The sequence below is a fragment of the Montipora capricornis genome, chromosome 10, assembly GCF_036669925.1.
Source record: "Montipora capricornis isolate CH-2021 chromosome 10, ASM3666992v2, whole genome shotgun sequence".
NCBI classification, from domain to species: domain Eukaryota; kingdom Metazoa; phylum Cnidaria; class Anthozoa; order Scleractinia; family Acroporidae; genus Montipora; species Montipora capricornis.
The window spans coordinates 4752987-4767116 of NC_090892.1; positions in this window are offsets into that span (position 1 = coordinate 4752987).

Below are 14130 nucleotides of genomic sequence, written 5' to 3' on the forward strand. Positions count from 1 at the left end.
TTAAATTAAGCGGATTGTGTATATTGTTTCTCTGCAGAGCATCCCGCTTTTCAACACATATGGGATGTATTGACCGCATGCCCAGTTGTAACTGCAGTGGTTCACTATGGCAGATGAGTTCGTTTCTCAGAGTTCCGAACACCCGCTACGTTTGAAGTCAAAGCAGAAGTGTCAAGATGGAGATGAACAAGAAGTCGTTGTGTCGACGGCTATCAAACACAGGCGGTCTTCAGTCAGTGTAAGTTTTTTTTCGATCATTCTGTCAGACTAAGGTGTGGTTTTCAACTAGAGACGCATGTGCTTTTGGTGCACCGTCGCTAGTAAAACTCCATGCTTAAGGTGAGTTCTCTAGTATTTGCACTGCACATACTGTTTCTCAGCGGCATTGCCAACATTTTCAAAATGGCGACCTTTCGTGGCGGGAAAGCTCTTCGTGCGGGGAAGCTCACTGAAAGAAGAATCGACCGTTTTAAGGAGCGCAGGTCAGTAAAGAGCACAACGGAAAACGTATTTTAGACGCTCACAAAAGAAAGTCGAGTGACAGCCTTGCTGATACTGGTGTCATTTCAGTCACGAGAGTGAAAGTGGAAAACCGCGCTATCGGGGGGAGGCGTGTTGGTCGAGCTCGGTTTCCTTTCTAAAGGGCTTGCTGATGGTCAGAATTATTGTAGAAGTCCTCCGCACTGGTTATACTTTTTGAAAAGAAAGATTGTAGTCTGGAGCAAGTTATCTCTCCCGAACTTGCTTGGTGACTTTTTTGTTTTTTACATCTCGAGTTACCATAACAGTAGGGAAAAAGCGTGAAAAGTTTAAGGAATATATTACGACAACTTCTTTACTAAGGAATCATCTTAAGTGATATATTAATGATCGACTGATAGAATGAATGGGTTTTTGACTATTGACCTGACAAAGTGATAGGTATATCTGACTGTAGTAGTGTAACTTGAAAGCTGACGGACTCGGAAGCAGTAACCTGATCATCCGAAACGTAGATTGACTGTTACAATCACTCACATCAGTAATCTCAAGGACAATTAATTTTGTTTTTCTTATTTGTTTCTTATGTATATTATTTTATTGTTCTGTATTGTTTCAGGAGCAATCGACATCAAAAAACAAAGCTACCGAGCAAACTTGTACGTGCACAGTATCCGGAAACATGTTTAAGGGCACAAGTGGAAATTCGTTACAAGACACCACAGCCAATGTTTTGCTTGGAGCAGTGGCGGCTAGTCCGCTTGAAATGGCCACACATCGTCAGGCTACTTTTCGTTCGGGTTTGAGCCTTTACCAGCAGTGGACTCGCTGACTCAAAGAATACGCAGCGAACTAATAATTTCTCTTGATCCACACACCTAAGGCGGATTGGAGAACTTTGGCTGAAGATCTCGGCTTTAAAAATGAGGTACATTCCGGTACCTGGAAAGCCTAAAACCACCTGCGTCACCAACTGATACCTTGCTCAATTTATTAGAGGCTCGGAAATTTTCACTCTGTGAGCTGGCGAAAAGACTTCACGGCATGGGTCGAGAAGATGCAGCTGCCCTTTTGGAGGCACAGTTGGTGTGAGAGAAACAGAAGTTTGATGGAACAAGATGTTAACGCGTGCGTCCGTGAAGGGTGCTACTGGAAGTCACGAATGGTAAATGGTGAGGATTAAATCGGCCCGCGGAGCAGAGTTAATTGAAACGTGTTACCCGTCAGTTGCGAATATACATAGAAAAGTTTGTGATTGACCAAATAAGTTACCACAGGCTACCCCGTCTTAGTGCACTGAGCACTCAAAATCAGTCAATTAGTCAGTCAATCAGTCAATCAATCAAGCAAGCAACCAACCAATCACAGTGATCGGGGTAGTCGCAGTTAAATAGCTGATGTGGTTTTGTTACAAAATGAACGAAAGCTGTGTGAATTTTTACACAAAAACGAATAGACATTGCTGAATCAACGTGTGGGCAATATATTGGTTACCCAAAGGTTACTTAAACCATAGTTAGTAGTGATCAGTAGTTGCTTAAACTGTCACATTCGCTGCCACTTTTTTGTCTGTGTCTATTTTTCCTCAAATTTACTTTGGATGGAATTTTGAGGCTTTTGCATTGAAGATTATGCTTTTTGAGTCAATCAAAAAATGAAGGAAATTTTAACGAAACTTGAGCAATTTACAATATTACAACACTCACTCGTAACTTTTTTTTCATTTTCATAAATAAGCAACATAATAAAACAATAAGCAATACAAATCATCGTGGTCAATCCGGTTTCAGTGTCAGGCAAAATAACTCCTAAGACGGATTCCATTTAACAGAACTGACCAGCCAGACCGGGCATTTCGAAGGAATAACTCTACAACACCTTCAATTTTCGATGATGATATATTCTCCTCCAGAAGAATGCGACGGATATCATGCAAGTGTTCCATTCAAATTGTTGCATTTCTTTGCAAACTGATGGAACTGGCCGGCTAGTTCTGACAAAAGAGAAGCCCTCTGTGTACTGTAGGACGTTGTCAGTTCTTGCCTTCGGTTTAGTTTATTGGAACTCTGTGTAACTTCGTTAATATTTCTGATATAAAAGCGGTACTGCTGAATGACATTTATAAACTTAAGACACGCCAAGAATTTGGATTTTTGAAGCAATACTGACGCAAATGTTGTAAGCGACTTATTCAATGACATCGATTTACGGATTAGTTTGATATTCAAGCGCTCAGATTCGAAAGAAAAGTTCGTGTAAATTTGAATTCCATTGATTATTTATACTACCTTTACTTCGAGCAATTTTAACGGAGCTGAATTTGTTGTAAGCATAATTATTCAACGAAGTTTCTGTACGTGTTCTCTCTTGTGGCATCTTCGCCACAGTTAGATTTAATTTATCATCATATGTCTTACAGCCCGGGAGAGTAATTAAAAGACACCCAAGACTGATGGTGTGACATTTTGATTATTCGCGGGAGTTGCTGTTGTTGTTGTTTGCCTATCCTTCCCCAATGCATGTTGTAATTCGCGCGCCCTTTGTTTTTCTCTATGAAGAAAATCAGTGACAGGGGCGTAGCTAGCCATTTTTGGTTTGTAAGCCTGTTCCAAACTTTATGATTTCGTAGAAGTCAGAGGAGTAAAAAAATGACTTATTAACAGATGTAAAGTCATTTTTTTCGTGAATTTTATCGTAACCCTGAATGGCTTTACCAAAAAGGGAACCATGTTTTTTAATGTCATCATACCTCAGTGATTCCTTCAATATCAACGCGATTTCCATGACAGAAAGACGTTTTTCGTGAATTCATTGCAACTCTGGGTGGCTGTAAAACAAAATCACTGGTGCATTTTGGCTCTCTGCAAATGTTGTTTTCGAAGAGTTAGTCCTAAGCATTCTCATTGCCTCACTTTAATGAAACCGTTTTTTGACGTCTGGGGGTTGCCAGGAGTTGGAGTGTGTATATTGAAAGGTTTCAGTTGGCTTGTAGTTTTAACGTTCAGAATGGATTCGTTTTTTGATCGAAGAAAGTGATTTCGTTCTCAGTATGATATGACGGCCGTAAATTTGATGGTAGGGTGGAATGGTCTACCTCTGTTTTATGACTGTTCTAAAAGGGAAAAAATATCATCAATATCTCTTTTCTATATATTTTTTCTTTGGTATCACTTTTTTGTATTAACTTTTTTTCAATATTTCGCCATGAAAATATTAGCAAAAGAGACTGCCGTTTTTGTCCTCATGGTGCTTCCACGTGTTTGGAGATAGTTATCCGCATTGGACTGGAACGAGTTTTCGTTTTGGATCCACAGCATCAGGGACTTCTTATGCAACAACCAAGGACAGAGAAAAATCTCTGACCCGGGTGGGAATCGAATCCTTGAGTGTTGCATAAGAAGTTCCTGATGCTGTGCATCAGCGAAGGTTCTTCATCCATCACATGCACACAGTAGCGATGGCCTCACTTGAGTTCTTTCCAGATATACATACACACGCTACTTAATACAACACGCACTTGCGATAATATAATCGTAAAAACGTTAGGAATCAATAATAGTTATAACCATAAATCACAGAATTTTTGATATATTGATGAAAACTGGAAAACGGCTTGATTTTCAATGTATCCATAAATGAGGAAATTCTCTCGGTTGGTAATAATGGAGGGCCATTATGAAAACTACTGGGTGACCAGTAATCAATGTCTTTACCCTCGTTAAATAAAGTTATTTCTTTCTTCTTCTTTCTTAATGTCCAAAAGTTTTTAAGCCCGGGCTTACTGGCTTAAAGGCTGCTACGCCCTGAGTGATTAACTTTGAAAAAAGTGCTGTGTCTCGAGTTCCTAACAATTTTCACTTGTATTTTTGTCGTTGTTGTTGAAGATAGAGGTCGTGCTGGTGCATTTAGCACTTGTGATGGTGGAGGTGGTGGTTGAAGTCTACAGGAACTTGAGCAACTTTGCATATTTAAGCCTGGTTTACAATGCGACATAAGCGTGAAGCATAAGCATAAAAAAAAGGAATTGTTTCCATAAGACCGAGGTGTCAGCCATTTCAGTGATGCCAGCGGATATTTAATTAAGTTAATAGTGCCTGAGATGGCGTCCGATGGTGCTGTTTTTACGAGAATCTTGCTGGGGCGGTTCGCAATTATCGCTGCCTTTACGACAAATCGTCAGTTGAAGTAGTTGCAGTTCCCGTACCAAATTATGAAAGTACCCTTTTTTCTTTCCTCTTTTGGGAAATTTTCCTTGCCCAATACATAGGACCTCTTTCTGTTTTCTCGTTCTCTGACTTGTCGCTACGTGTAATTACTTCGAGTTTTGATTGGGTTACTGGATTGTCTCCGTCCTTTTTGATTGGCCAAAGTAATTACTTTGGTTTTGGTTTTACGACACTCATTTGAGAACCGCAAAAACTGCTCTATTAGAGGATGGAAAGCAATTGGCCCTTGCAGCTAGCGATCACATGGTACAAAAACCGCCATACTGGAGAGCACATTGCGCACTGGGACATCTAAAACAAAGAAAATTTATATTAAGTTGCTTTGTCCCAATGCGCGTTTTGATTGATGATATGTGGTAAGGTAATTTTGTTACTCAAACTGCCAGTACAGATAGTATTTCTTGTTTCTTACACGATTGCCTACGAAGTTATGACAGCTCTAAATGGCCGATCTATTAAAATGTCGAGACAAAAAACATGCACCGTTTTGCAGGGTCCGTTTAAGTAATTCACGTTTCCAACAAAAGAAATGACCATCCGCTTAATGACTTGGATAGAAGTGTCCAGATCTGCGACGCGACGGTAACGAAAACGTCATTTAAAATTGCAAGTTCAGGTTTATTAATCTTTTTCGTCGTTATGTCGGCTTGTCTAACTTCCAAAAACTAGTGTACCTCCCCAGGAACTGAATTAGGAGGTGCGGTATTGAATCTACGACAGAAAATTCAAATTCGCTGCCTTTTGTTCACGTTCTCCGTAAAACTTGAGAATTCGTCATTTCACGTCGTAGATTTGCCGAAAACGTGAAAGAAATGTACAAAAATGAAAAATGCACGTGCACAGCGTGCAAAGCTATTGTTTTTGCTCATTAAATATGCAAATATTTTTTGTGACGTTTTCGTTGCCGTCGCGTCATAGATCTTAACTCCCTAATTATTCCATGAGCGCGCGTTGGATATGAGATGGTAAATAGCCAACGAGGCGGGTAGCGCCAAGTTGGCTATAACCAGTCTCATATCCAACTAAATGTTTAATTTAATTCCTTAAACTCCACAAGTTTGGAAGTACGAAATACGAGTGGAAAAAGCGAGAAAATCCAAGTGAAATCGAAAAAAACTTGATTAAGATGCGATGTTGTAATACCTTGTGGTCAGACAGACGCAGGCTCATCACAAAAACATTTCTTGCCTTTCGCGTACTTCTAAACGTCGATTGATCCAAACTTTCCACTAAAAGGTTTTTGTTTCGCTTTCTGGCGAAAAAAAATTTAGCTTAGCAACGCTTAGCGCAATCAATTGCCATATAGAGCGGTTTTCAAATGAGTGTCGTAAAACCAAAACCAAAGTACTTTGGCCAATAAAAAAGGGCGGATACAATCCAGTAAACCAATCAAAACTCGAAGTAATTACACGTAGCCGACACAAAGCGCAGGAAAATGTGCAGGCGCGAGCTACGATTGGTTTTGGTTTCACTTCTGATTGTTTGAAAAAGTGGCGCGAGAACTTTGAACCAAACACTGAGTGAGCTAATAAAAAACCAAAGTAATTCTCTAATTACTTTCGGCACTCAATTGAAAACCACTCTAAGGTCAAACTAAGGCATATGAGCTGATGACCAAGATTGAGTGAACCAATCAGAGCACGAGACCGAGGTTGAATTTTCATAAATACAGGTATTCTTTACAGCATATGTGGGAGAAAAAAAATGGGGCTGTCAACTTTATGGAGGGGGGTCCGCATAACACAGCTTTGACTGTACAACAATTATAACTAAAAGCCGATTTTCACAGGGGGCGCGTGGTTACAATTAAATGATAAAATCTAATAAAGCTCCTCGCAAGTATATATTTGCAGTTTGTTAACATTTGGTATGCTTCCTATAAATTCCATTACTAAATGGATTTTGACATTCTCTAACGTACAAAACATGGATAAAAGTCAGATAAAAACGTGTGCATTAATTTTATTATTAAAGATTGGAAGGGTTTCAGATTCATGAAATATAGCAGGTAGCCAGTTCCAAAGTTTTGCTCCATGATAGCAAAAACGTCTTTTCAAGTTAGATATTCAGTTTTAGATAGTAAGGTACGAGGTGGAGGTACCCCGAAGATTATTATGAGTTGTATCATTCTTACTCAAGAGGCGTCGCCACGCGATCCTCTCTCGATTCTGTGATTCTCTCCGATAACGTGCTAACGCTCGACCGAAACGTTAGCTGTCCATTATCCCTACTTAATTCAGTTATCAACTCATCACTCTTATGCAACCAAAGTTTCTACCACTCCACCTTTTTGAGATAAAAACTAGCGATAAAATTCTACGACGTTTCGATCTCGCTGAGATCATTTTCAAGTTAAAAAAAAAATGAATAAAACTTTGAATATTCATTTTTTTTTAAACTTGAAAATGGTCTCAGCGAGATCGAAACGTCGTAGAATTTCATCGCTAGTTTTTATCTTAAAATGTGTTTCGAAGAAACTACTTATTCGCACTCCACCTTTTCCCTGAAAAAATCCAGTTGCTAAAAATAAAGTGAGGTTGTTTTTCAGAAGAGCTTTCGTTCATGCGCAAACTTCCTGATCCTTCAAGTTGAAGCACAAAAACACTTTTCTCCCTTTTTTGCAAGATGTAGTCCACCTAATAATCCGTTCCTGCCAAGTCAGTGTATGGTTCAAAAATGTCAAATTGCCGCATGTCGCAAGTTATGGTCAGGAAGATGCCAAGATATAGTTACAATACAAAGGTTGATTCTTGCTGATGCTGATTAAAGTATTAAAATATCATTTTCTAAAATTCTCATTTCACTTTTAGTGCTATATTACACAATGCGTAATACATTCTTAAGGTGGCTCAAACCAGTTTCAACACTTGAAAGAAACTTTCTTATAAGAAGGATTGACACTACAACACTTTATCACTTAACAGGAATGTTATGGTACCATATCAAACACCAATTACCGCTGAAAAAGATTCGGTCAGTTTTGTGACGTAAAAAGTTACCGTGACAACGGGAAAGCCTTGCAAAAACACCCCATAGTCTGTGGAGTTGATTCAGAGCCACCTTAAACAATTGAAAATTTAAGGTAGCTCTGAATCCGCTCCACAGAATTTTTTTAAACTTTGCAGAGAGTTTCATCTTGGCCTGCTGATCACTTTTGTGCAAATAAAAAAAATTGGGTTTCAAATATGAGTAACTAAAGCCAAATATAGGCTGTTTTTGCAAGGCTTTCCTGTTGCCATGGTAACTTAATAATAATAATAATAATAATACAACTTTGTTTACCCTCGGATTTCAGAGTAGGTAGTAGCTAATATCTAACATATACAATTGTTAAGAATCCCAACTGGCGGGAGGCAAACCAGTTGGCTATTTTACAAGTGCGCCAGGAAGTTGAACCATGGACTACCTGAAACAAATTCAGTGAGTGGTCAGAACGTGGTCTTGAACCCAGGATCTCCGGATCTCATGACACAAGCCCTAACCACTCTGCCACAAAAATGACTGCATCTTGTTTAGCAATAATTGATATTTCACATGGTACCATAACATTGCTGTTACGTGATAAAGTGTTTGTGTCAATCCTTCTAATGACAGTCTCTTTTGAAAATGTTGAAACTGGTTTGAGCCACTTTGAGCATTTTTACAATCCGATATTTACATCACTGATGATAGAGCGCTTTTCAATTAGGTTTCGAAAGTAATTAGATAATTACTTTGGTTTATGATTACTTCACTCAGTGATTGGTTCAAAGTTCTCGCGCCATTTTTTCAACCAATCAGAAGTTAAACCAAAACCAATCGTGGCTCACGCGTGCACATTTTCCCGCGCTTTGTGTCGGCTACGTGTAATTACTTCGAGTTTTGATTGGTTTGCCGGATTGTCTCAGTCCTCTCTGATTGGCCAAAGTAATTACTTTGGTTTTGGTTTTACGACACTCAATTGAAACTCGCTCTAGAGCGATTTTCAATTGAGTGTCGTAAAACCAAAACCAATTAAATTAAAAACCAATTACTCAGCCAATCACAAGGAGAAGTAAAACCAAAACCAATTGTAAACAACTACCCAATGAAATACAACATTGTATCACTCTATGGCGTCATGAAAAAACTAACCAATCAACAGGGATCAAATATCCACCACTGAATTCGCGAACTTTCAATCGCCGCCATTTCTTTATGACTGTGAATCGTCGGCCGGGCTTTTGAGATTTTGAGAGCTGTATTTAGATGAAAATGGCATTGGAATAAATGCTTTGGAACGGAAAGATGTTGTGGTGGGTATCATTATTTACGGGAGCGGTATTTGGGAACGTAGATACATGTTTTTCCCCACTTCGTGCCGTAAACGCAAGACTTCGCGTTGGCCTCCTTCAGGAATATTGCTGGCCAGCTTCATTGTTCGGTAGCTTACCAGCTCGTCTTCGTCTTCTTTTGGAAGAACTACTTGGGCGGTGTGATGTAAGTTAGGCTAATATTTCGTACTTCGTTTAATATTTTGCCTTATGCTTTGAAAAGTCTCCATTGAAATTCTCTGCTTTACGGGTCACAACTCAGGGGGATGAGTTTGTATTCTTTGATGAAATTGCTTTTGTAAAACCAAATTATTCTCAGAGCCATTCGCGGTTGCCGATAGTCTAACAGACAACCGGAGAAAGTACCCATAGTCTGGTTCTTTTTTAAAGGAAAAAATATACATGTATTCAAACGCTGTGTAGCTTTCTGCTGACGGCTAGTGGCGAACGGCGTCCTTTTGGCGGGAAAATCGTTTTGACCGCTCCGTAGCTAGGGCGAAACAATTTTTTTTCTGTTTGGGTCACGATTTTGTCTTTGTTGTCTAGTATGCCTGGCCCACATTTTTGTAATTTTTGTAAAAACCATGGGGTCTCAACAAGGGTTACACACGCTCATAGAGCGAGTTGCCCTTGGAAGGACTGTGTCTGCCTGAATTGTACCATTGTCAAGCTTCTTAAGTTTTCCTGAAGGGCACACAAGTGGCAGAAGGCCATTCAGGTGCCCTCACTGTGGGTACACTTGTGAGGCACAGGATTTCCATTTTTGCCCACATTGTGGGCACCCTCTGGATGGTAGGCCCCGCCTTTGAGCTGTGCAACATTTCTTCTCAACGTGAAAGGAGTTTTTCGTCACTTTTCCACCTTTCCTTTGGCAATACATTTGTGAAAAAATACACCCTCTTCTCTTCACGTTTTGGACATAAGCAGATTCGAACTGCTAGTCCATTGACTGCTTATTAAAGCTCAGCAATTATTTGCATCATTAAAACAATGAGCAAGCGTAGTTATATGAGAGTATGGGTACTTACTTCATGAATTATAGCACAGTCAAGAGTGTGGCTTACTGCTGTTTAGTTTTATTGTGGTAGGTTGTATGAAAAATATGAAATCCTGAACCAGACCCAGACAAGTTAATTAACATTGGAGATGTTTTGAGTGTGTCACTGATTATAATTGTCCTGGCAAGACTTTTCATTTCCGTATGTTAATTCATTCATTCATTTTTATTGTCGCTTTTTGTTGGTCTGGTTCAAAACTTTTCTTTGAGAATTTACATTTGAAAATTTGAGCTAGAATTTAAGCTCGAGTCTATATGTGCATCAGCATAAAAGAATTTTCTTTTTTCAATTTTGTTTCTGGGGACTTTAACACCAAACATGTATACATACGGATGTCTCATGGTTACAGTGCCATAAGATCATTCTGAACAATGACAATCTAAATAGCTTACAAAATGTTAAACAGCTCAGTTACATTCAGTAGTTCTTTCGGGGTAGTCCACACTGACTGTTGACTGGGTGGGCAGTGTTTTGTTCATCACCCTTTTAAAGTGAAATTTCTAGCCCTTGACCCTGAAAGAAAAATGTACTCAGGGGTATGGGCCCTGGGAGAGCATCAATTTCTTTTCCTTTACACTAAAAAGGATTAATTTGTGAACTTTTTATTGTTCATGATTGTTGATTTCAAGAAAACTTAACTATTGCTGAGTTCTTGGAAACTTCAAATATAGTGCTGGGGAGCTCAATTGGGTTTTGGAGGGCTGTAGCATTTGAAGCAATCATACTTCATACTGTGTCTGTCAGGCTCCATGGATAACGCTATCCACTGGATAAATCACTATCCATTGGATAGTGGAATTGGTTTCGCTATAACTTACCCACTGGATAGTTATTTATCCGGTGGATAGCACTATCCATCATTTGAACAACTGGGGCCAGGTGACTACCGGTATATACTGGTGAGTGTTTTGTCATGGAAGGATAACTGACATTTCCAAACTAAAGTTGTAAGGATGGAACAGAAGGTAGTGAAGATCATTTTAAAAAAAGATTGTAGGCTTGTGTGGGTAAGCCGATGTGCTGTGTAAGCTACTTGTGAAATTTTATATTTTTTCCTATTTTTTCACGTTTTTCCTATTTTGTTGTGGTCAAATTTCCAATTTTTCTATTTTCTTGAGCTGATGTGCTGCTTGACACCCTGAAAAAAGCTATTATATCATGATGTGCCATGCTAGATTGTTACCCTCTTGAAAGAGAACATGAATTAGGATGAAGCTGCCCGAGAAAACATCGCATTACCCTGTTAACTTTCTGCTTTTCATCCATTTTTCTCATGTGTGTCCGTGAAATACAAGTAGGATTTTGAAAACAACACAAAATTTTGGTAAGGTCTACTGCATTTGTGAAAATACAACCAAAATTACCTGATATTAAAAATCATGGAAATTAATTTTATCACATAAGCCACAGTCTGCACACCTCCATTGTCAGACGCTGTGGAAGTATTAGCACAAAAGGACAAGTTGGGCAGTACACTTAAGCTTATATAAAACCTGAAGCCCTGAATGGTCATTTTATAAATAAATGGCTGCAATCGTACAACAAAGCAAAGAAAAAGAAGATAATAAATGAGTGCTAATACAGTGGCTACAGATTTATATTTGGAACACACTTACCTTTACTAGCTGGCTTTCATTGGCATTGGTTGTCACAACCTTTGTCTCTTTTAATGGGTGAGTTATTAAACCTGATCTTGCAAAGCTTTCTGTCAATATGGATGGCACACAGTGGCAATGTGCTTGACAATCTTTTGTACCAGTCTTTTTCAACCAAAGACTCCCTCACCTCCCCAAAGTGGGAATGTAACGCTTTACAACAAGGAGACACATCTTATCTACCACCCCCATGCAAACGTGCTTACATGCTCCTATTATTCCCCTATCTCCATCGGGTGATTGCAAAGAAACAGTCGACAACTTTTTTGGAGGACATTTAAATTTAATGTTTTGGTATTATGTAATGAAATGTTGCAAACATTATTTAACATTGCAAGTAGAGAGACTCTCAAGTTGCATCTTGGTAAACTAAAATCCACAAGTTCTCAAGTCTGAAGCATTCCAGCAAAAAATTGCATTAAATATTTTCAGTTCTCATTCTTCAAACTCATTACATGTTGGTGGTTCTTTGAGAGCAACTACAATGTCAATTTTATCACATATATCCTTAACATAAAAGGGTTGGCAAATAGTAAAATCCAAATTATGTATGTAAGTCTGAGACCTTAAGCACAAAAGGTTGTTACTCAAAGGTAGGAAGGGGCATACAAAAACAAGTCTTGATGACCCATTGTAAACCAAAATTCTCTAAAAATCATTTAAATTATATACAGAAATTCTGAGATCCATGTTTTCCCTGCTACTGTTTGCCACCCCTTTTCAGCACATATACATTATTCTGAAAGGGATCAATTATTATTGATCCTTTTTAGAATACAATGTACTGTCAACTTTTTGTACCCCAGCCTCTCCATCCACAAAAACAAAAATGTACCTTCCTCAATATAAAAAAAAAGAAAAAAAAAAGGAATCATGAAGTAACCAAACAAACAAAATTACAAAAAAAAAATTGATTTTTTACATCAGTTCATATTGTGTAATGACAGTTGCAGTTTTATGATTGTCATGTCAGTAGCATTTAGTTCTAATGACATTATCAGGAAGGGATCTTTCAACCTTAAAATTTGCTTTTTACTGTACTACCAATCCAATTCACCTCTGTGTTGAAGCAACAAGTTCATCCACACATTTTTAAGCTCAAAGTTTCAATCGAGAAAATAATTATATGAAATCCTGTGTCATAAAAGACGAAAGGTTAGTTGACTTTTTTGTAGACCCAAAACATATTTTGAAGTCATTTGTTTAAGTAAGGAAATACCAGTAGCATTGAAAATGTGAAAACACTGCTCTATTTCTACTTTAAGACTCACTGCACCATTTTGGAAACAAGCTTTCCAAAACTGCTCTTCAAACCAGAGGAGTTGAAAACTTTGGCATAGCACTGGCTTCACAATGCTCAGGGATGCAGAGGTGGTAGTCTGCAATCTGGCAAAAAATTATTTGAATGCCTCATTACCAATAAGGGGAGATGGATGAAGGAAACCTACTTAGGGGACAGGCACAGATAGGTCGCACAAGAGAACAAACCTTAGATTTTCTTTTCAAATTTTACCAATTCAACATCTTTTCAAGAAATTATGGTCTAAACTCAAAACTAAACCATTTCAAGAAGACATTTGGCCACCTACCCTCACCCCTCCCCCACCACACACACACTAACACACCCCTTTTGATAAGTCCTATTTTGCATCCTGTACTGTAAGCTAGACTATTCCAATTTATATAATAACCCAAGTTATTCACGGATTTTGATGGGTTTCGACAAAACACTGACCCCCGGTCAACTGACCCCCTTACTGACCCCCCTACTGACCCACTATAAAATCAATGGGAAAATGAATACTGCTTACTTAAGCCTCAAAAACCCTTTTTAAACAGCATTGTTCAACAGTATTTAAGTCTAAGCACCCATTTTAAAAAGGTTAGCTTACATGAAGTAATCGGCCATCACAACAATAATCGAAAACTAACCTTTTTAAAATGGGTGCTTAGACTTAAATACTGTTGAACAATGCCGTTTAAAAAGGGTTGTTGAGGCTTAAGTAAGCAGTATTCATTTTCCCATTGATTTTATAGTGGGTCAGTAGGGGGGTCAGTAAGGGGGTCAGTTGACCGGGGGTCAGTGTTTTGTCGAAACCCGATTTTGATTGGTTCTTGCCTACGATCTATTAGAGGACAGACGCACGATTGACGTCACCATCAGCTTTTATGCGAATAAAGTTTAATTCTTTATTATATAAAACAAATAGATTCCATGTTGCCGTGCGTCTGTTCAGTAATAGATCACAGAAGACGTCAAAATGTGGTAAGAACATCAGTGACACACTCGGCTATCGCCTCTTGTGCCACTTTTTTGTTCTTACCACATTTTGACGTCATCTGTGATCTATTACTGAACAGACGCACGGCAACATGGAATCTATTTGTTAAATAGAATGCAAAGGGTTCGTAATAACTA